Source organism: Mixophyes fleayi, chromosome 3 (genome assembly GCF_038048845.1).
Source record: "Mixophyes fleayi isolate aMixFle1 chromosome 3, aMixFle1.hap1, whole genome shotgun sequence".
NCBI lineage: Eukaryota > Metazoa > Chordata > Amphibia > Anura > Limnodynastidae > Mixophyes > Mixophyes fleayi.
In genome coordinates, this window is record NC_134404.1 from 184,647,075 (window position 1) to 184,670,910 (window position 23,836).

Consider the following 23,836-nt stretch of genomic DNA (forward strand, 5'->3'; position numbering starts at 1 on the left):
GATGTGTGCCTTAATAGCCCGAGTGTAGCCGGTGATACACAAATTGAGGATGCCACTTTGGAATTAGAAGAGGATGAGGGGGAGATTTGTGTAGGCGACGAGGGCGCTAATGAGGATGTTGATGAGGATGAGGTTATTTGTGTAAGTCCTGCACCAGTGGAAGCAGTTCTGGCACATGACAATAAAAAGGCCATTGTCATGCCTGGGCATAAAACAAAAAAATCCACTTCTTATGTGTGGAATTATTTCTACCCAAATCCAGACAACAATTGTATAGCTATTTGTAGTGTATGTCAAGCCACAGTCAGTCGAGGGAGGGACCTTAACCATCTTGGAACCTCGTCTATGTTACGCCATTTAACTAGAGTTCATGGCAAAGTGTTGGGAAAAGCTGAAAGTTCTTCCCAAAAAATTACAAGCACTCCATCAACAGCTAAGACCCTCCGCTCACCGACATCCCGACGGCTACAAAATACACCCACCACACCATCCTCATCAATATCCTCAGTAGCGCTTGGCGTTAGCCCGGCATCCCACTTAAGGCTGGATGACTCCTGCACTATTATTGATTCCTCTGAAGAAAGCATTAGTCCCACTGCTGCTGCTGTTGCTGCTACTGGGGGTGAATGGTCATCCCAGAGGCAGGTCAAGAAAATGAGCAGTCCTACATTTTAGCAATTAACTGTGAAACAATCATTTGCGAGGGGAAGCAAATATGACAGCAGTCACCCAGTCACCAAGTGAATCACAGACGCCATGGCTGCAATGTTAGTGTTAGATCTGCGTCCAATCTCCACAATAAACGCAGCTGGTTTTTCACAGTTAATTGAGGTTTTGTGTCCGCTTTACAGAATTCCAGTGCGACACCATTTCTCCCGTAAAGCAATTCCACAACTATAGCAAAAAATGTGTAAAAATGTAGAGATTGCGCTGAAAAATGCCATTCTGCCCACTGTCCACTTAACCACAGATATGTGGACAAGTGGAAGTGGCCAAACCAAAGACTATATGACTGTGACAGCCCACTGGGTTGGTCATTCACCTTCACCAGCAGGAACATCAGCAGCATGTACACCACTACGTAACATTTGTCACAGGCAGGCCACTCTTTGTATCACCGGCTTCACGAACAGGCATACAGCTGACAATTTGTTACGCAAACTGAGAGATGTGATTGATGCATGGCTTATACCACTTGGACTCTCCCCAGGGTATGTCATTTCTGATAACGCCAACAATATAGTGCGAGCATTACAGCTGGGTGATTTCCAACACATTCCCTGTTTTGCTCACACCATCAACTTGGTGGTGCAGAGCTTCCTACGAAATAACCGTGAGGTGCAGGAGATGCTTTTGGTGGCCCGTAAAATTTCAGGCCATTTCAGGCATTCAGCCACAGCATGTAGGAGATTACAGCAGCTCCAAGAGCAGTTTAACTTGCCCTGCCACCAACTTAAGCAAGAGGTGGTAACTAGGTGGAATTCCACCCTGTACATGCTTCAGAGGATGGAGGAACAGCGCAAAGCCATCCAAGCATATTGCACAAGCCATGACATTGGGAAAGGAGGGGGGATGTCTTTCACTTTTGCACAGTGGGGAATCCTTTCCATTGCTATGCAAGGTGCTGAAACCATTTGAAGTTGTGACGTGTGAGGTGAGTTCAGACTCTGCTAGTTTGAGCCAAGTCATTCCTTCAATTAGACTATTGGAAAAGCAGCTTGAGAAAATGAAGGAGGAGCTGAAAGCAAGCAATTCAGCAAAGTATGTTGGCCTTGTCAATCAAGTACTTAATTCGCTTCACAATGATCCTCGAGTTATTAAGATCTTGATCTCGGATCAGTACATTTTTGCCACTGTGCTTGATCCAAGGTTTAAAACCTACATTGAGTCTTTACTTGTAAATGAGCAAGATGTGAACTTTTGCAAGGAGCTATTGCTCAGCAAGTTGGCCGCTGAACTGGGCCTCGGCTTGACGACGTGTGCGCCTTCACTTTCTCAAGTTGCTGTTGCTCGTAAAAAATTAAATTTCCCAAAAAGAAACAGGGAACACGCAGGGGGCAGACCAGAACAATTTAACATCTGGGCTGGTTTGAAGGATTTTTCCCAAAAATGTGTCACTTTGCCCAGGGCCGGATTTACCGCTAGGCAACCTAGGCACATGCCTAGGGCCTAGCGGCTCTCGGTGGGGGCAGCTGGGGGGGACAGTAGCAATTAAAAAAAAATAAAAAAATTATTCGGCCCCCCCCGCGACTCGTGTGGGGGGGGGGGTGCCGCGAGTGGGGGGAGGGGGGTCTGGTGCTCCACAATCAAAAGCATTGGTGGTCAGTGGTTAGCAACAGGCAGCCAATCGCTAGGCTGCCTGTTGCTGTGCAGCAGACAGGAAGCAGGACGTCTTCACTTCCTGTCTGCTGATCTGAGGAGTGAGGAGCGACGCTGGCACAACTACAGGTAAGTGAAGGGGGGGACTGCCCTGCATATCTATAGGGAGGGGGGGGGGTGCAGGGTGGGAGGTAAGGAAAATTCTGTAGGGGGGGTTAAAGAAAATGGCTGCAGCAGGGGTTAAGGAAAATGGCTGCGGGGGGGGGGTGATAGTTAAGGAAAATGGCTGCAGGGGTTATTTAAAAAATAGAGCAGCTTTGGAGGGCATAATCTCATGATTGTGTGGTGGTCACATGGATACTCTCTGTGGTCTCAGCAATCACTAGAATACTAAATATTAGTGAGATGGGGCTGGTAGAGGTTTGTATTTGATTGACCACAAATATTTAGATATTGCTTATATATGCCTGTACAATGGGGAACTTTTAGCTGGCCATAATGGAGTGTTTTGTTTTAACTACATTCAGGGTTTGTTAACATTTTGCATTATAATAAATTTTTGCATTTTCAAAACAGGACGCCAACTTTCCAGAAGCCAGCGAGAGGATAACAAAGTTGCAAGAGAGAAGAGCAAGAACAGGTAAGAGACAATGGCACAATCTGTCTAAATTTGAATGCTGGAGAATACACCTGAACATTCATATTCAGGAGTGTTCCTATACACCTATATATTCGGAGGGGGGGGGGCGCTGCGGCTGTATTAGCCTAGGGCGGCCAGAACCCTTAATCAGGCCCCGTGTGTCTGTGTGTTTGTGTGTGTGTGTGTGTGTGTGTGGCCACTGTCTGTGTGTATTGTGTGTGTGTGTGTGTGTGTGTGGCCACTGTCTGTGTGTATTATGTGTGTGTGTGAGGGGCCACTGCGTGCGTGTATTATGTGTATGTGTGAGGGGCCACTGCGTGTGTGTATTATGTGTGTGTATTATGTGTGTGTGTGTGTGAGGGGCCACTGCGTGCGTGTATTATGCGTGTGTGTGTGTGGGGCCACTGTGTGCATGTACTATGTGTGTGTGCGTGCGTGTATTATGTGTGTGTGTGTGTGTGAGTGGCCACTGTCTGTGTGTATTGTGTGTGTGTGTGTGTGTGTGGCCACTGTCTGTGTGTATTATGTGTGTGTGTGAGGGGCCACTGCGTGCGTGTATTATGTGTGTGTGAGGGGCCACTGCGTGCGTGTATTATGTGTGTGCGAGGGGCCACTGTGTGTGTGAAGGGGGGGGGGCCAAACCGATATCTTGCCTAGGTGTAAATCCGGCTCTGACTTTGCCCATAACTCCATCCAATACGAGTATAAACATGCAAAGGATGGTGGAGGATTACTTTCAAGAGGTAGTTGATATGGAAATGTCAGACAGTCCCTTTCCTTACTGGGAAGAAAAGCAGGCCATTTGGAAACCCATGTACAAGCTTTCTTTGCAATACTTAAGCTGCCCACCCTCCAGTGTGTACTCTGAACGAGTGTTCAGCACAGCAGGGAACTTAGTCAGTGATCGCCGTAAAAGGTTACTTCCCAAAAATGTGGATAAAATGATGTTTATAAAATGAACTACATCTTCCACGAGGAAGGCCTTCACCATCCAAGACATCCAAGCAATGACTGTTCTCTAATGGCGGATTCAAGCGGCGATGAATTGATAGTCTGTGATGATGACGTACACACTGATGAGGGTGAGGATGAAGCTGAAGATGATGACGATAACATCTTTTTAAAACTTTCTGTGTAAGTGTAGGGTGCAATCTACCCCCAAAGAGGAAAGGGACTTGTGGCATTTCCATATCACGTACCGTCTCGAAAGGCTGCTGTTTGGGCAATTTCTCCTTAAGGGTAGGGTGTCATAGACAGAGTGACCCCAAACTGGCTTTGTCCATTTGTCTTAATATTGTACAGTCTATAACGGCTGAATTTTTTTGTATTTTTGACAAGTGGAGGGGGGCCTAGAGAGCCAGAAACCAAACTGGCTTTGTCCATTTCAATTAATATTGTACAGTTTATAACGGCTAAATTTTTTTGTATTTTCGACAAGTGGAGGGGAGCCTAGAGAGCCAGAAACCAAACTGGCTTTCTCCATTTCAATTAATATTGTACAGTCTATAACGGCTGAATTTCTTCGTATTTTCGACAAGTGGAGGGGGGCCTAGAGAGCCAGAAACCAAACTGGCATTGTCCATTTCAATTAATATTGTACAGTCTATAACGGCTGAATTTTTGGGTTTTTTAAACAAGTGGAGGGGGGCCTATAGAGACAGAAAGCAAACTGCCTTTTTCCATTTCTTTACATATTTAACTATAAGTGTAGGGTGTAATATACATCCAAAGACGATGGCTGCATTGCCAATATGCATAGATGGAGAGGAAGACAATCTGTTTTGTGTGTAGAATAAATGAAGGCCTACCTACCAGGAATTAAACAGTTTTTTGGATCATTTATTACCTCTACAATTAGATTACTTATCTATGAAACAGTTGAAGCACTAAATTGGTGTCACTCACCGGACTGTGAGTGCTTCTTCCCGTGTGTTTAGGAACCGTGGCCGTCCACCATCCTGAGGGTCTGCGCATGTGCAGCCCTTTCAAACCTTCAGTACATGTTCCTTTTAGTTAATTGGCTGATCAGGCAACACTCCCTATTTAAAGCACCTGAGGTCCATACCTCGTTGCCTGATCTTGGAGTCTCATTCCCCATGAGCCTCTGAAGGTGTTCCTGTGTTTCCTCGTGTATTCAGCTCCTGCTGATTCCTGTTGTTCCTTGCAGTTTCCAGCTCACCTCAACTCTCCCGTGTTTCATCGTGACTGCACCAGCTGATTCCTATCCGCTGCCTCCGTGCTCTACAGTTTCCAGCTCACTTCAACTCTCCTGTGTTTCATCGTGACTGCACCAGCTGATTCCTATCCGCTGCCTCCGTACTCTACAGTTTCCAGCTCACTTTAACTCTCCCGTGTTTCATCGTGACTGCACCAGCTGATTCCTATCCGCTGCCTCCGTGCTCTACAGTTTCCAGCTCACCTCAACTCTCCCGTGTTTCATCGTGACTGCACCAGCTGATTTCTATCCGCTGCCTCCGTGCTCTACAGTTTCCAGATCACCTCAACTCTCCCGTGTTTCATCGTGACTGCACCAGCTGATTCCTATCCGCTGCCTCGGTGTATCTACTGTATCCTGCTCAGCTCAACTCTCCCGTATTTCATCGTGACTGCACCAGCTGATTCCTATCCGCTGCCTCCGTGTATCTGCAGTGCCCTGCTCATCGCAACCCTCCAGTACTCCTCGTGTCTGCAGCCAGCTGATCCGCTCTCCGTGCTTCTACAGTGTTCCTGCCTGTGTCAACTCGCCTGTCTGCATTGGATCAACGCTCCGCTGCTGTCTTCTCTGCCATACCACTTCTACTCTCCAGTGATCTCCAGGTGTCCAGTTCTATATACTACTGCTTCCTGAGTATTGTTTCCATCGTTGCTGGTCTACCTACCTGTGCGCTGCACCTACTTGGTTACCGCTTTCATTTTCCTGGGACTTCATATCCTGCCGGCCTCCAGCCGCTCAGGTATCCCTGCACCTCTTTCTGACAGCCTGGTCTTCTGAACCACGGTATGCATACTTATCATTGACTGCGCTGGTGTATTGCATACCTTGCTGGACTGAGTTGTTCTCCTCTGGAGTTGCCTATCCACTGAGACTGTTGCCATCATTTGACTGTGTTACCTTTTAGTCTGGATAGTTCTTGTGACTTTGTATATTTGTGCAGTGCTGCTCAGTTATTACTATTTTGTGCATATCATCGTGGGATCAAGTTCAGTGTGCCCGTGTATACTCTGCATTACATTTATCTCCCCGTGCTCCTCCTCACATATATATTTCAGTGGTACAACTTGCTAGAGGCAGACCACTGATCCCTGTTTCCTGAGTCACCTGTTTCCAGTATCCTTTCACATAGCAGTGATACAACTTGCTAACGCAGACCACTGACTTCCCGGATACCTCCACCTGGATTCCATTCCCTCACCTAGACAGCGGTACAACTTGCTATACGCAGACCGCTGACTCTCATCACCTCCTCGTTACTTCTGGACATTCCTCCTCACTATAGCAGTGGTACAACTTGCTATCTGCAGACCACTGACTACCCTCACGTTTCCTTTGTCCATTCAGTTCCTCGTGTACTATTACCTATATATTACCAGTGCTGCTAGTCATAGACTTTCCACGAGCATTCTCTACCATCTGCTGTCTCCTGTTCCGTGATTACCCCACTACCAGAGTACCATATTACCACCTATACTGCTCTGGTAAGTCCATCATCTGGTGATCCCTGGGTAAAGACTCCTAGTGCCCGTGACAATTGGGTTATTTTAGGCCCAAAAACACTGATTTTCCAACAAAATAGCAAAACAAAACCAAACAAAACCAAAACCAAAACACGATGGTAATCCAGATCCAAAACCGAATCCAAAACCAAAACACGGGGGTCAGTGACCATCTCTAGTTCAAACCCTAAAGGTAACAGCAATGTATGTATTCAGAAATACCCTTGCGTTCCGTTGCTACTCTTAAGAACCATGTTTCCACAAACACACTTGTATATAACTTTTTCAGAGGCAAATTAAGCTTATGCTTACATTCCACTCTGGGTTTTTTTGTTTTCATGTAAGCCATATGTAAATCAATTGATCATTTTTAGTCACATATCATTCGAGTCACAGTAGAGTTATTAGCACACAAGTATTACACTGCAACAGACATGTCTATAAAAGGGATATAATAAAATATATCAGTCATACTTGCCTACTTTTTATTCCTCCAGAGAGAAGGTACAAGGGTTAACCTCGCCACCACAACCCTACTTTCATGCTGCACAATGCTGTGATTTGCATCATGGTCCCTTTGGGTGTGGAGCCAACATGAAGCAATTCCCAATGAAGATGATGGAGTGGGATCTGGCAGCAGGGCCATCTTAACAACATTATGGGTTCCCGGGCAAAGCAGTGCACCGGGGCCCCTAGATATAGATATAGATATAGATATAGATATAGATATATAGATGTATACAGGTACAGATATAGATATAGATAGATAGAGATAGATAGATGTACTTGCTCAGTGACCCTTGAAGGTTTTTTTTGCAGGTTTTTTTCTTTTGCAGGATTATTTATTCTCATTAAGAGCCGTGCCTATGGGGCCCCCTTGCCCATGGGGCCCCCGGGCAGCTGCCCATCATGCCCAATGGAAGAGATGGCCCTGTCTGGCAGAATGGCCTACTCTTCTGGGAGTCCTGAAGAACTTTGCAAAATTCGGGAGAGTAGGCAAATATGATATCAATCCACATTATCTACAGTAGGTTGTAACGTTAACCAGGGCATCAGATTTTCTTAATCTTATCTGGGCAATCCTGGGAGAGAAAAGTCATTTTTTAAAGCAGGGTTCCTTGCATAAAACAGTAGCAACTCATGTGCAAATGGCTGCTTGTCGTGCAAATGCATCAACCAATCCAAATAATAGGAAGGGCTTCTTCATAAAAGGAGAGAATGGAAATAAATCAGAAACTACTAGACCCATTCTGTAGAGTCTGTTTTGGCTATATAGTACAGGCTGTGAAAGAATGTCATTTTTATCACTACATTGTACTTAGCAGCAACTGCAACTGAAGGGAGGAACTGTAAAATATTATCAATAAGCCCAACATCTCTCTCCCAATCACCTATTTTAACAATTACTATAATTACAATTTGGCCACTTCCTGCATTCGTCCCTTGTAGTCTAAGGCTTGTGCCAAGGAAAATTGGTATTCTGATGAGAAACTGAACTAGTGCCGTATGACATGAATTCCTGTCACATGAGACCATTTAAATCTGCATTCTCAGGTAGGGTAATATAATCACCCGACTTACTGTCCCCCTCTCCAGTGCTCGCAATCCCTGGTGATCTCTCTTGTCTCACAGGGAGAAGCGGCAGAATGGAGGGGGGCACGCAAAAAACCTTCTAGATTCTTGTTGGTCATCCTGGTCACACCAAGCGCCAAATAATAATTGGCAGTACTTATAATAACTCCAACAGCTAATTGTGAGTGCAGCTATAATCTCTAAAATGCTGCATGCATTGACACATGACAGTGCTCACATTGTCCATGACCAGACATATTGGGGCATATTTATATACGAGAGCAGTAAATGTATATATTTCCCTTCTTCCCTATGGTGCAGCGTGAAGAAGTATTCAGCAATGCGACTAGAAACTTTCTTATTTCTATTAAGTACAAACCTGTGAACAGTAAGATCTACAAGAGAAAGGCAGAAGAAGAATGAAACATTATATTATATATTGAAAAAGACTAAGATACAGTTCACTGGATGCCCAGTAAGAATTTGTAGGACGTTACAGAAAACCCACAGATTTTTTTAATTGAAAAGCTGTATTGAATTTACCATTGACAAAACCAGGACATGTATCACAGATCTGGCTGTGAAGCAGTGCAGATGCATACAGGTAGATACAGCTGTAAAGCTTGCTCGCAATACCTATACTGTAACAGGTCTAACCTGCTCAATGGACTGCTGCCAGAGACTCTTCCATCCTGCTTTCTGTCCTGCTGTACTGCTGCCAGTGCTAGTTGTGGAATAACTTGCCCCAAGGTCTGATTATGACAACAAGTGAAGATGAAATTATAAATAAAGCTGATTTAAAGTCTAACAGTGGCTTGTTTGGCATATTGTGCAAAGAACAACACTGAAGCACTTTTCCTCCACATTCATGGTAGGGTCCTGATTAAATGCTCAGGTCTATTCCTATAAAAGTCACTTCCCAAGCTGTATTGAATCCATTTAGTATTTGATTCAATGTTAAACTTTCAAGCTCTTTCAGGTTTTGCTGAGATTTCCCACTGAGGCTGAGCATTAATGTGAATCGGGACGGCAAACGTCTCACCCTTCAAAACCACTCCTTCTGTAATAACCTTAATATTCCTAAAATGACTCTCCCAAACTGGCATAATCCTTCTTCACTGTCGATCCCTCTCCCCTCTGCTGGTGCACAATCTCTAAGAACAAGAGGAGACTTCTATCCACAGTTATCTCTGATACCCATAATGTAACTTGAACCTTGGATCAATTGCTTATAAACTCTCCACTATTGTTCGGGGTCCCCATTGAACTTGATATATAAGTAACTTAAGTTGGACATGACTTTAGTTTCTTGTTTATGCATCTTATTGTTTGTTTAATGGCTTACACTGAGAATTTATTTTAGTTTAGGCCCTGATGCTTTTATACCATCATCTGATAAATGCTTAATTGACACATAGTACAGTTCTTCTGTTAGTTTTTGGTTATATCTTATATGTTATCAGTTTAGGTTATGTAACCGCAAAAGATTTGAGATTCTTTATACCAATTCTTTTTTATCTCCCAAAATCAATATAGCTGCCACACCTCTAAATAACCTTTTATAAAATAAATAAATAAATCATATTTATATAACGCATTTGGCCCATTTGATATTACTCCATCACCCCTCTCCCCTTGTTGTATATCCGCTCTGTAGAAATTGTTCAGGGACTTTCCCCAAGGTCTAACTACAACCCAAATGGTGATGTTACTAGAATAGTCCGGTTAAAAGTCCAAGGTATTAGCTCCCTGATATTTGTAGCGGTTGTTCTCAATGCATAGCTTTAACATATTCATGTATTATACAAACAATACATCATCATTGCTTGTATTCTTTGTCTGTTTTCCCTCCCCTCTTTCACTTTCTTCACACCCCCCCCCCCCTTCCCCCCTCAAATCGTTCCTACATGGTGCTCTGTAATGTCTACTCTGCACAGTTACTCCGGAAATAGCTAATAATTTTAACAACTGGATTTCAGAAGGTTTCCAGACTATGCAGACTTCTCTGAAACGAACCGACAATGGATAACTTAGGATTTATTTCTACAAATGTACCAGGTTTAAATGTTCCACAGAAACCATCTCACCTTCTTCATGTACTTCACACTGACTGGGTCTATGTAGCTTTTGCACAAGAAACAGGTTTCGTTAACAATTACTCTTCTGATAAGACAAGAGGAGTGGCGATCTTGTTCTCCAAACGCCTTTAAATTACAGAGCTTTCAAAAATCATTATAGAGAACAGGAGGGTCCTTCTGGTAAAAAACTACCTTCTTGACCAGAACTCTAATACAAATTGAGGACAAGTGACAGGGGGCATTTGATAGGGTGGATTGGTGCTTTATGAAAAGGGTTTTGGGACAGATCGAGATTGGTCTCTCATGTTACCATAGGACATTAGCATTGTATAAATCACCTACAGCTAAGGTAAGGGTTAACAGCATACTTTTTCAGAATCACTCTCTTTTACCAATAGCACCTACCAGGACTGTCCTCTCTCTCTCCCCTAATTTTTGTCATTTACATGGAGCCTCTAGTGAGGGCTATTCGATCTAGCCCAAACATCGCTGGTATCCAAGTAGGTGCAAAGGAATACCGCCTTGCTCTATTTGCTGATGACTTACTGGCTATCATTACCAAACCGGTCAAAACTCTTCCTCATTTAATGTCCGAGTTCTCAAAATTCTCAATGTTTCTGCCTCTGAGAAAACAGTAGCTGGCCTCAAGACCGTCTTTCCATTTAAATGGCAATCATTCTATATCCGCTATCTGGAAGTCTCCATTTCTAGGGATAACAATCAATTATTCCGCCTCAATTACACACCACTGTTATCTGAAGGAAGGAAGGAACTGGGGCCATTGTCCTTTACCAAATTATACTGGTTTGCCAGAATAAATATTATAAAAATGAATACTTTGCCTAAGGTACTCTATATTCTGCAAACTGTTCCGATTCCCAAGCAATTTCTTGTTGAACTCCAAAAACTGGTTGGCATTTTTGTCTGGGAAGGTAGGAAACCTAGGTTTAAGCACTCTATTCTGTTCAAATGCAAACACCACAGGGGAATGCAATTACCCTTGCTCACGGGCTATATCATTAAGTAGGATTTTGGAGTGGTCCAGCTGGGACAGGACGAAGCAGTGGGTGGATGTAGAGATCAATTTTGTAGAGATACCGTTACATGTTCTCCCTTGGCTTTCTAACGTTTCCAGAGTTGCCCACCCTACTATTGGTCTGACTCTTATGATATGAAAAAATCTTCAATCTAAGGAAAGCTTATCTGCTTTTCTGTCGCCTCTATCCCCCATTGTGTCCAATCCTGACTGTCCCCCAGGCCTATCCAAGATATTGTTCAGAAGGTCTCAGGCAAGGATTGCTGGTTAGGTCAGCTGGTGGTTAACATGAGGATATGCCCCAATCAACATTCTCACTACCTGAAGCAGGACACTGGAGATAATTATAGGTGATAGACTACATCAGTTCGATTGGAGAAATGAGAACATTGGGTAGAGATCAGTTTCTCTTTGAGACCATGTGATTATCCAAAAATGCCCCATATAATTTTAGGAATATATAAAATCTTAAAGGAAGAATTCTCTCAATATGCAACGTCCTTTGTTAGTCATTGGGAGAGGGATTTGGAAACACATGTACCTCAACTATCTTGTCCCAAAATATACCAAGCTATTCATGGCTGCTGATTAACTGTCTCGGCCTTGGAAACACAATACAAGTTGTTAACTAGATGGTACAGATCTCCATCTTCTCTACACAAAAATAACCCTCTAATGGCCTCTACCTTTTGGAGATGTAATATCGCCACTGGAACACTTTTTCATATATGGTGGGAATGCACACACAAATCAAAGTTTTGGAAGGAAATTTAGACTCTCTGAGATTACAGTTCTGCATGAGGTTCCTAGGGATCCGGGCTTCTGAATACTTTCCTTAACTACTATCCCAGTTTCCCAATACATAAATTCGCTACTAAAGCACTTAAACAATGCAGCCAGAGCTGTCACCCCAGTACACAGGAGATCCAGGTACCCGCACTCTATTATTAAATGTCTCAATCGTGTGGACTTTTACATATTCATGGATAACATTGTCTTTTCTGCCAATGACAAACATGCAGCTTTCACATCCACCAGGTTCAATTGATTGGAGTTTAAAGAGTCAACGGAGTTTAAGTCATCTTTCACCCATCTTTCCCAGGCTGCTGGTGCAGACTCGTAGCTTGTTATTTCATCCTGTATCCTATGCCAGTATCTAGTTTTCCTAAAACCTCCCCTCACACATACCGTTCTACCTACCTCTGGATCACTTCCAACTGTCAGATGTATAATTAAGGAAACCGATAGTTTCTTATCCTATCATCATCACTTTTACCTTAGTAATTTTCCCTTCCCCATCCTCTCCTCCTTCTTTCCTTGTGTGCCTTCAATTTTCTTTTATGTTTAAGCAATTGCTCCATATTAATGTGATTGTTCTGTTATGTTTATTAATGAGCTACTCACTCTAAGGCAACCTTTGTGTTAAAAGTTCCAACTCTGGTCTTTAAGAATTAAAGACAAATATTATTAAGCCAACAGTGCTGGAGTGCAGTATGCTGGCCTACTAGTAAATTTTGTTATAAGGGCCATCTTTAATGTAAAAAATAGCAGATTTTATGTAGCAAATTATTTTCTGCTCTAAATTTACACTAATCTAAATAATTAAAATTCTTGCTTCTATAACATTAGTGTAAAATAAAGCCATTGTTCAATATTTTTTAAGATGTCATATCTGTTATTGAGTGGTAAATAATAAATGGTTGCTAGTGTCTGCCTAAGTGGATCAGCAGACAAATTAGTAGACACCCTTTTCACCTCCAAAATAGATACAATCAGAAACAAAATCTCCTCCTACCACTTCTCTCAGAACCCCCACAAAGCCTCACCCCCCCCCATTGCCCTCCAACCTTCATCCTATAAGCTCCTTCCACCACACCTCGGATGAGGAAGTCCATTCTCTACTCTTGTCCTCTCCGCCCTCAACTTGCCGCCTAGATCCCCTTCCCTCCCAACTCCTTAGAACTTCTCACCTAATACCTGCTCCCACTTAGCCCATCTCTTCAACTTATTCTTTTCCTCTGGTATTTTTCCTTTATCTTTCCAAAAAACCTAATCTTGACACCCACCACCCTGTCCAATTACTGGCCCATATCTGTCCTACTTTTTGCTTCTAAACTGCTTGAATGGCTTGTCTACAGCCATCTCACTAGCTAACTCTCAAACAACTCCCTCCTTGATCCCTCCAATCTGGTTTCCGCCCTCTCCACTCCACTGAAACTGCCCTGACTAAAGTCACTAATGAGCTTCTGGCTGCCAAATCTAAAAACCACTACTCCCTTCTCATCCTTTTGGACCTATCTGCAGCCTTTGACACAGGTGATCACCCTCTCCTGCTGCACACCTTTCGCATCATTCGCATTTCTGACACTGTCCTCTCATGGTTCACCTATTATATCTCTAAAAGCTCTTTCTCTGTTTTAACCTCGGGCTCCTCCTCCCCATCTTCTCCATTTCCCATAGGAGTCCGACAGGGCTTCATTCTTGGCCCTCTGCTCTTTTCATCATACACCTCTTTACTGAGTAAATTTATCCATTCCTTCAGCCTCCAATACCATCTCTACGCTGATGACACTCAAATCTACCTCTCATCTTCTGACCTCTCCCTTTCCCTCCTTACTAAGGTGTCAGTCATGCTGCCTCTTTGCCATCTCCTCCTGGATGTTCCATCGTTTCCTTAAACTTAAAATGGGCAAATTTGAATTCATAATCTATTCTCCCCTTCCACCATGTCTTCACTATTGACAATACCAACATCTCCTCTTTTCTCCCAAATTTGATGCCTGGGTGTCACACTTGACTCCTCTCTCTCCTTCACCCCCCAAATCCAATCTCTCACCCAATCCTGTTATTTCCATCTTTTTCCTCTCCATTGATGCCACCAAAACTCTTATCCATTCTCTAATCATCTCCTGCCTTGAAAACTGCAATCTCCAACTTACTGGCCTCCCCTGCACCCACCTCGCACCTCTTCAGTCCATACTTAATGCTGCAACCTGACTAATCTTCCTCTTCCACTGGTCTACATCAGCCTCCCCTCTCTGGCAAGCACTGCACTGGCTCCCTTTCCGTTACAGAATCCTCTTCAAGCACCTTACCCTCACCTACAAAGCCCTCTCTAACTGTCTCACTGCCCTTTATGTCTCCAACCTCATCTCCATTCACACTCCTTCCCACCCTCTATGATCTGCCATGGCCAATGCCTTATCTCCCATCTGGTTACCACTTCTCCCTCTCGCATTCAAGATTTCAACTGTGCTGCCCCCCTTCTCTGAAACGATCTCCCTCACGCTATAGGGCTATCCCCTAACCTGGAAATCTTCAAGATATCCCTTAAAATTCACCTGTTCAGGAATGCCAACCACTCCTTTGTATAACCTCTACCTTGCCCTCCTCTTCACTATCATAGTATACCTCACTCTCATTCTTCCGCCACTCCCCACTATCCGCTCTTGTTCATCTCTCCCAACAGACTTCTAGTTCCCTCACTCTGACTCCCCACGTTGTGCTTCCTCACTTGCCTTTGCATCTCCATTCTCCATCACTGATCCTGTTAGTCCGTCCACACTGCTGGGCACAGGTTCAGCTTGCTTTAGTTCAATTTCCACATCCCCTCTTTCCCTTCCCTAGCTTCTAAGTGTTCTAGAATTTACTTATACCTCTTTGTCCGTTGCACCTGTTCTCAGCTGAGTTGTTTTAATAGCACATTGTTTTTGTAGTGCTCTGTATATACCTCTTTTTTGTCCAAGCTCAATGTATGGTGTTGCTGACCCTTTGTGGCGCCATATAAATAAAATATAATAATAACAAAAACAGTAACATTTAACTTGCTGAATTTTTGGGGTCTCTTAAATTTGGATTTTGGATAATTGTTTGGATTTTGGAGAATTGTGGGACTGCCCCGTTGATCTCCTTTCTGGCAAGATGCTACCCAGGGGCCATAACTATCCTCTGTCGATTCCTGAGACAGAGGCAATGGCAGATTATGTCAATGGAAATGTTCAACGAGGGTTCATTCGTCCTTCCTACTCCCCAGCTGGTGCCAGTTTCTTGTTTGTAAAAAAGGAAGACGGCTCATTACGCCCTTGGGGTCTTAATGTCATCACTCAGAAAAATCGTTATACAATTCCTCTGATAACTGAGCTGTTTGACCTGATAATAGGGGCTCAAATCTTTACCAAGTTAGACCTGAGTGGTGCATACAATTTAATCAGAATTAGAAAAGAAGATGAGTGGAACACCGTTTTTAACACCAGAGACGGCCATTATGTATATTTGGTCATGCCCTTTGGGCTTAGTAACGCTCCTGCTGTATTTCAAAGTTTTATGAACGAGATCTTCAGAGACCATCTCCACTCTTCAGTAGTAGTCTATCTGGACGATATTTTAATTTTCTACCTGGATCTGCCTTCTCACAGACAACATGTTGCTGAAGTTCTCTCAAGACTCAGGGCCAATCACCTCTATTGCAAGCTTGAGAAATGTGTCTTCGAAGTCACGAAGACTTCTTTTTTTTAGGATACATTGCTTCTGGAAACAACTTGTGGACCCTGAGAAAGTGCGAGCCATCATTGAGTGGCCTATTCTGTTAGGCTTGAAGGCCATTCAAACACTTTGCCAACTATTATAGACAGTTTATTCAAAGTCATTTTTCTATAGTGGCTCCCATTATTGCTTTGGCCAAAAAAGGCGCTGACACTAACAATTGGTCCCAGCTGGCTCTGTCTGCTTTTAGCACCCTCAAGAAGGCGTTCTCCACGGCTTCAGTTCTCAAACAACCTGATCCTCCTCAACCGTTCTTAGTTGAAGTAGACACTTCAGCAGTGGGAGTTTGCGCAATTCATTCTCAGTACTCCTCTGCTGGGAAACAGCTTCAGCCTTACGCATTATTTTCACGCAAATTCCTGCCGTCTGAAAAAAAGAACTATACAATCGGTGACAGAGAACTCCTAGCTATGAAGTTGGCACTTTCTGAATGGAAATATCTCCTGGAAGGGGAAGGATTTCCAGTGACCAATTTTACAGAGCACAAAAACCTGCTGTATCTCTAGCCAGCGCAATGCCTAATTCCCGCCAGGCAAAGTGGTCTCTCTTCTTTTCTCGTTTTAATTTACATTTCACTTTTCGGCCAGCTCAAGAAATAAAAAAGCTGTTGCCATATCAAGGGTGTTCCCTTGTGAACCTGAATCTCTGGATGTAGTGCATCGGTTCTCTGCAGTTCACCACTTCTCAGTTGGTATCCTCTGTTACCTGTTCCACAATCAAGACCTGCGGTATTGTTGCAGGAACTTCAGTCCGGTTCTCAACTATTCGCTTTCTAAAGACCTCAATGCTTCGGTTCAATGCCGTTCACCTAAACCGCTGCATTTATCATCCAGCAGTCCTGCTCCACTCCACGGTTCCATCTCACCCTGCTCTAATCTCCCTTAGAGGGCCGCGACCTGCAGCTAGAGAGCAGCTAAGTCCATATTCCCTTGCAGGGATTCCTGGTGAATACCTCTCTACCGTTAGACTCCGCACCTCTCTGGGGGTAAGTCTATCTAGAGTGGGGCTTCAAGGACTATGCCAAACTCAAGCTTCTTGACATGACTTAATGAAAGGTAGCTCTCTCTAGAACTGTATTAAAGAGGTCAAAGAGTTTTAAAACCAGCAGCAAGGCTGCTATATGTTTTATGAACAGAAAGCTTATATGATCACTCCCTGGAGGATCCCAAAATATAAGAAATCTCTTAACAGTAAAACAGATTCAGCACGGTAAGTCCCTTATTCTAATATACAGCCAATACACTTTTTGTTTGGTATAGGATGTTTAAGATAGTGACTCACCAGGGACTGTTGTTGCAACAGGAATAAATAAGAGTCCCGATGAAGCTTATGGATACAAAATACACACCAGATGAACTGCTCTGAAATATCTAGCAGGTCATTAAGAAGTAATGGGGGCTATACTTCTGCTGGCTCCTAGTGTGTGGGGGGTTAAGTGTGGACCCTGTGTGATGGAATCCTCATTAGGGCTGTTACCTGGTGGGGAAGATCCCCAAGTGATTAGGCTTAGTTTGGGTTCTCTCCAAGACTCTTGGATTGATCCAGGAGACTTTGAGTTGGAAAGAGCTGAGGAACTGGGTCACGGTGATGGAGACAGCTGTTCAAAGCTCCTGTTACTGTCACGTGGACCTGGCTCAGATCAATGCTGGACTTGTGCTGACAGAATAGGTCACAGCAATGATCCAGAGGTAAAAAGAGTGTTGAATGGGAGAGAGAGAGCTGATACAGTGAGGAACAGAACCGGGACCGGGTGCCTACTCTGAAACATGGCTGAACACGAACTCACCACAGACCAACTTGCACAGATAGCAGCTGAGAATTAAGAGGATGAACATTTTGTGAACTATAGGCCTACAACACATAAAACCATTCTGGATGTTTAGGAGCTTGACAAGGATGATGAGAGTCTGCAAAAGTACAAAGAGGCTCTTCTTGGTCCTGTTCCTGATTCGGTGGACCTAAGTGTTTCAAACATGGTCGTAACCAAATTGACCTTGATATGCGCAGATACTCCTGGCCCACTCGAGTTGTATCTAACAGGAGATCTTGAGAAGGTTAAGAAAGAATCATTCACCCTTAAAGAAGGTGTTGAGTACAGAATTAAAATCAGCTTTAAGGCCAACAAGGATATAGTTTCTGGACTGAAATATTAGCAGCAGACATACTGGAAGGGAGTAAGATGGGACAAGAAAAATTATATGGTGGGAAGTTATGGGCCACGTGTGGATATACGAGTTTCTCACTCCATTAGAGGAAGCTTCCAAAGGATTGCTGGCCAGAGGCTCTTACACCATGAAACCTAGACACTACCCCTATACCACTCCACCTTCATATTCCCCTCCTCCTCCGCTTCCTCTCCCAAATAACCCCTCATACAAAACTAAAGAACTCCCAAGTTTTTTAATCACCATTTCTTTATCAAACAACATTCACTTGTCCACTATAAGCTCTTTTCATTAAATCTGATGTTAGGAAAAAAATTCTAAAATGTTTAAATGTTTAACTACTTTGTTTGCAACCTGCATTATAACACTGGACTATACTTTTTCTATTTCTCACTTATTTACAATGTTTTCATATCAGATCTGAAAAAAAAAAGTAAAAAAAAAAAAGAGTGTTGAATGTCAGGTTAGTTTCTATATGTATGTATTGCAAAGACTAAGTAGAGAATAAGTAGCCCGCAGGCAAATGTAAACAGAGGTCTCAGGAGCTACTTAGATCAGTCGCAGCAGTTGGAGGGCAAAGCTAGTTCTTTGCGTTTGTAAGTTGGATATTTAAGAATTCCTGCAACTGATTAATTGTATAACCAATGGCAGCTGGTAATAGGTAGAAGGGGTCATGATTATGGTTGAGACACTTAGAAAAATTACTATAATAGCTATTAGTGGAGCCTTGTTATATTAGGCTTGGCAGTTCTAGTCGAGCAGATAGGCTGCTATGTATGGGTACTCTCATCTTCATCAGTTATTTGTCAAATCCAGTGGACGGAGTTGATACAGCCTAGGACACAGCCACCAGTCGCTGAAGGTTGCTGGAAGTCTGGCTGTCTAAAAGGTAGTGGTGACTCAGGTAACTCTTTGTGCCTATAAATATGTATAGCCTAACTTGGGTGGAATAACCTGGAGCAGTTGCAAAATGGCGGAACTGATGCAGCTACGGAATTTAGACTGTAAGCTCCAATGTGGCAGGGACTGATGTGAGTGAGTTCTCTGTACACCGCTGCGGAATTAGTGGCGCTATATAAATAAATGGTGATGATGATGATAGCCTGGTAGCTGATGAGTGGAGCAAGTGATTTGTGGTGCATCGTGATGTCAAATTTACTTTACTCGAAAGTCTCTATGTAACAGTAATAGGACCTGCCGAAACAACATGTACTGGAATTATGATAGAAGCAACTACAAATGGCTAAGTGCTTAGCACTTCTGACTTACAGCACTGGGGTCATGAGTTCAATTCCCGACCATGACCTTATCCGTGTGGAGTTTGTATGTTCTCCCTGAGTTTGCGTGGGTTTCCTCCGGGTGCTCCGGTTTCCTCCCACACTCCAAAAACATACTAGTAGGTTAATTGGCTGCTAACAAATTGACATGTGTGTGTGTGTGTTTGTGTGTGTTAGGGAATTTAGACTGTAAGCCCCAATGGGGCAGGGACTGATGTGAGTGAGTTCTCTGTACAGCGCTGCAGGATTAGTGGCGCTATATAAATAAATAGTGATGATGATAAAAAAGGTTTTGCAGGAGTGTAATCAACATTTATGCGCTTAGGTGGGCTACTTTGAGGTCACAAGTGGTACGTGGCAATCTGGACTCTAGGCAGGGTCTCTATAGGTTCTCACTCAGGGTCAAACTTTTATTGCTAGATAGTACAATTTGATGGATCTTGTCCATCTTGGCTAAATCCTAAGCCATGCACCTCTCCCCAGGCTGTGGGTATTGTTTAAACACACTACAAACAACTGTAAAACATACTGTATTTGTCATTCTCTGACTTGCTACTTGTTACATTACTTGACATTTGCCTAAACGCTTTATTATCCACAATGTTGCATGTTCTATATTAAACAAAGGGATAGTCGGGATGTGTGGGAGGTCAGGACTAGTATTGCATTCTTGTGGTGATGTAAAGACTACTAGACCTATGAAAACATTAAATAGTATGCATGACGAACATGAAAATGATCCTCTGTTCTTACTATGAATACCTACCAAATTGATTGCAGAGTCAGACTTCGTAGTCGTGATGAAACAAAACAGAAGTTATCTTGCACTGTTTTTTAGAAATATTTTGTTTCTCCAACTGCAGTTAAATGTGCCAGATTCAATAAATTATGATTTATTATGTTTTTGAATTGTATATTGTTATCAATTGAAGCAACTACAGATGCTCCATTCAATCTGGCAATTTAAGTTGGACTTTGGATAATCACCAACAATAAACTATTGCAGCGGTTTTAATGAACAAATCATTTCTTGCAAGTATGAGCCAATACATGAAACTTTCAAACATCAACCAAATTATCTGCAGAGGGAACTGATCATGCATTTATTCACTGTTTTTCAAAACATTTTGGAATTTTTTAGTTACTAAAACATCTTAATTCCTGGCATTGCACCTACACCACTCCCACGTCTGTCTAGCTTCCGCTGCTGCTATATGTTTTTTTAGTACCCCATATAATAGCAGTTGCATAATGATTGCTAATAACAAGAGTATTTTTGATGAAACTTTGATATGCCACATTTGTGACAAAATATTTGTCCTTTGCTTGTTTTCCTTTACTGGTCTGTACGGACCGCTAAGAGGGGAGATTTAGAAAGTAAGGGGAGCAGAGGGATTTGGGCAGGTCTTCCAGATAAGGATGATTGGAAGGTACGGTGCACCCACAGTTTTTACAGCATAGATTGTCACATGCAGACTGCTGTACACACATACATACATAAATTAATCTATAATCTAACTAGTATTACAGCACGGAGCTTCCCTTACTAAATAAAGTCACCAGATTGGCAGCCTTCTGCAGCTGCCTGTGTATACTGTATGCATTACATCAATGCTATCACTGTCACTGTGTGGATGCAGTTTAGCTCTGATCTTGTAGAATGGAGGAAGTTAAGCAACAGTCTCTAACTTCAACTATATTAGTTGCAGGTATTTTAAGCAGTAGGTTGATATGTAATTGGTTGGATCTCTTAACTATTCTTTGTCTGTAAATATCCAGTCTTGTCTACTGTGCTTGTTCTCAATTAAAAGTTGCTGTGATGTATGCTATATACATACATGTTAATGATAATATTGTTTGAAGTAGGGATGTGCACCAGCCCCCTTTTGGTGTCTCGTGTTTTGTGTTTTGGATTCGGATTTGCTTGAGGTTTTGGGTTCGGATTTGTTTCACAAAACACCTGACGAAAGTTTTTGGTTCGGATTTAAGGTTTTGGATTCGGATTTATTTTGAAAAAAACATAAAAAGTGTTAAAATCAAGTTTTTGGGTTTATTTTCACTCCTACGCTATTATTAACCTCAATAACATTCAATAACAATCATTTCCACTAATTCCCAGTCTATTCTGCAGAATCAGTGAACTTTGTAATATTGCAGTACCACTGGACTTATACTGCTGAATCAGTGAACTTTGTAATATAGCAGTACCAATGGACTTATACTGCTGAATCAGTGAACTTTGTAATATAGCAGTACCAATGGACTTATACTGCAGAATTTGTGAACTTTGTAATATTGCAGTACCAATGGACTTATACTGCAGGATTGTTTTTGGATATTTATTTTTTATTTTATTTTTTTATAACTTATTTATTTTTTTAACTTTTTTTAATTTTTTTTATAACTTGTGAATAATGGGGAAATAACAATGCCCTTAGAAGGACAGAGCACAGGACACAGCACCACTGGACTGAGCACAGCACAGCACAGCACAGCTCAGAACGAGATATAGCAGGACAGAGGACCACCTAACACAACCTCCCTCTACCCTGATCAATGCCCGAGTGAAGATGGCGGCGGCTAGCGGGGAATTTATAGAATACGAGTATCGCGAGATCCGACAGCGGGATTATGACTCAGAGCCTCGGTTTCAGTTTTGCAATTGGCGGGAATACCCGGATCTGTCTCGGATCCGGCTCGGATCGGCAACGTTCGGGTGGGCTCGGATTTCAGATATCCGAGCCCGCTCATCTCTAGTTCATTTTAAGGCCCTTAAACATTTTGCTATGGGGCTCATTCATTTATAGTTATGCTCTTGCATACAGTGCTTCCACATGCCACCTTTAAGTCTAAACATCAGAGAGTAAATACTTATATAACTGTAAAAAAGGGGCCCAAATTGAATATGAATGCAGTGCCTTTGATTGGGTCTACTCTGGCATAAATAAGCAACAGGATAGTAAGATTTCTACGTACCAAAAATACAATATTATTGCAATATAAAAAAACTGATTGCAAAAGTGTTTTTTGGATTGTTTTAGAAATAATGAAAGCTTATAATGAATAAGTAGTCAATCTCACCGTAGTATTCGCCACAACCCTTACTATAGGTTGTAAGAATACAAAACAAATAAAATATTGTGCACTGATCCCATTAGCCTAGGGAAAGACCCCAAGAAAACTAGTGTATATATTAACTTAAATCACATCCTTGCTAATCATTTCAACTGTAACTTCTACAAGCCATTTTCTTTAGAAATCTTAGATTTCAATATATTTTGGAATGAGCACTTTCACTGATTAAGAACATTATCATTCTCAACAACATTTATTTATATAGTGCCAGCAGATTTTGTAAAACTTTACAATTTACATTAGTTATTTTTATCCTGCTATTTGGGATTTGAACCTATGTTCAGACATCAAACATAACCAATGAGCACCAGTACCTAGCACTAGACAAGAACAATGCAGTGGGACCACAAGATCTGCGTCTCTCTTCCTCTCTCATCAAATGCTCCCATTCCCGGTTACAGGACTTTTTCGGGCTGCACCCACTTGGAATTCCCTCCCTCGCACATTAAGAATTTCCTCTAGTCTTCAAACCTTCAAGCGTTCTCTGACAACCCACCTCTTCAGACAAGCTTATGATATTCCTCAACCAGAATCTTAATCTCCGTAGGTTACCCTATTACCACCCTCTACACAGCTAACACAAGACAACAACCCTCTGACCAACATTGCTGTTTGACTGATGACACAACCCACTCAATACTTTTTACCTTTGCATTCTAGCTGGACCAATGTGCAATATGATGTGGCACTTACCCTTGTCAAAACTATCAAACTCCCATTGTCCCATAGATTGTAAGCTTACATGCAGGGCCCTCTTACCTCTCTGTCTGTCTGTACTACATAGTATTATTTTATTAATGTTTGTTCCCAATTGTAGAGCGCTACGGAATTTGCTGGCGCTATATAAATAAATGTTGATGACGATGTCTACAAATTAAGTCATTATTGTTGCAATATAATTAAGGGAAATAATAATACATGATTACTAATGACTTTGTAGTCATAAATCAAGAATCCTACACTAAAGCAAAAGCCCGATTGCGGCGGTCTTGATTTTTCAAAGCTCTGTTCCCTTGTAGGTTCTCATTCTTTTTCACTATCAATCGCACAGGTGGACAAAATTGGGTTGTATATTTCATTTTGCTCATGAGTCACATAATATAAACTTGCATGTTTGATTTGTGTTGTTTGCTGGGGAGGGGGTGAGTTATGCTCATCTACTTTAATAGCCAAGTCTCTTGTCTCTACTGTTCCCAGTCACGCAAGTAACTTTTAAGAACTCTTTGAAATTGTTTCAACTCAAGTGGCATGCACTGCTTGCAGAACATACCTTATTAATACACTTTTGTGGCTACATTTCTTTTTGTTCTATGACTTCCACTGATAATAAAGTCTAATGAATAAGATATCTTCCCTTA

The 23,836-nt window shown here is 42.4% G+C and overlaps 1 pseudogene; it reads left to right on the forward strand.

Moving 5' to 3' along the window:
- The first annotated feature begins 17,624 nt into the window (after window positions 1-17,624).
- On the forward strand, window positions 17,625-18,361 carry LOC142143206 (rho GDP-dissociation inhibitor 1 pseudogene; annotated as a pseudogene).
- Window positions 18,362-23,836: the final 5,475 nt, after the last annotated feature.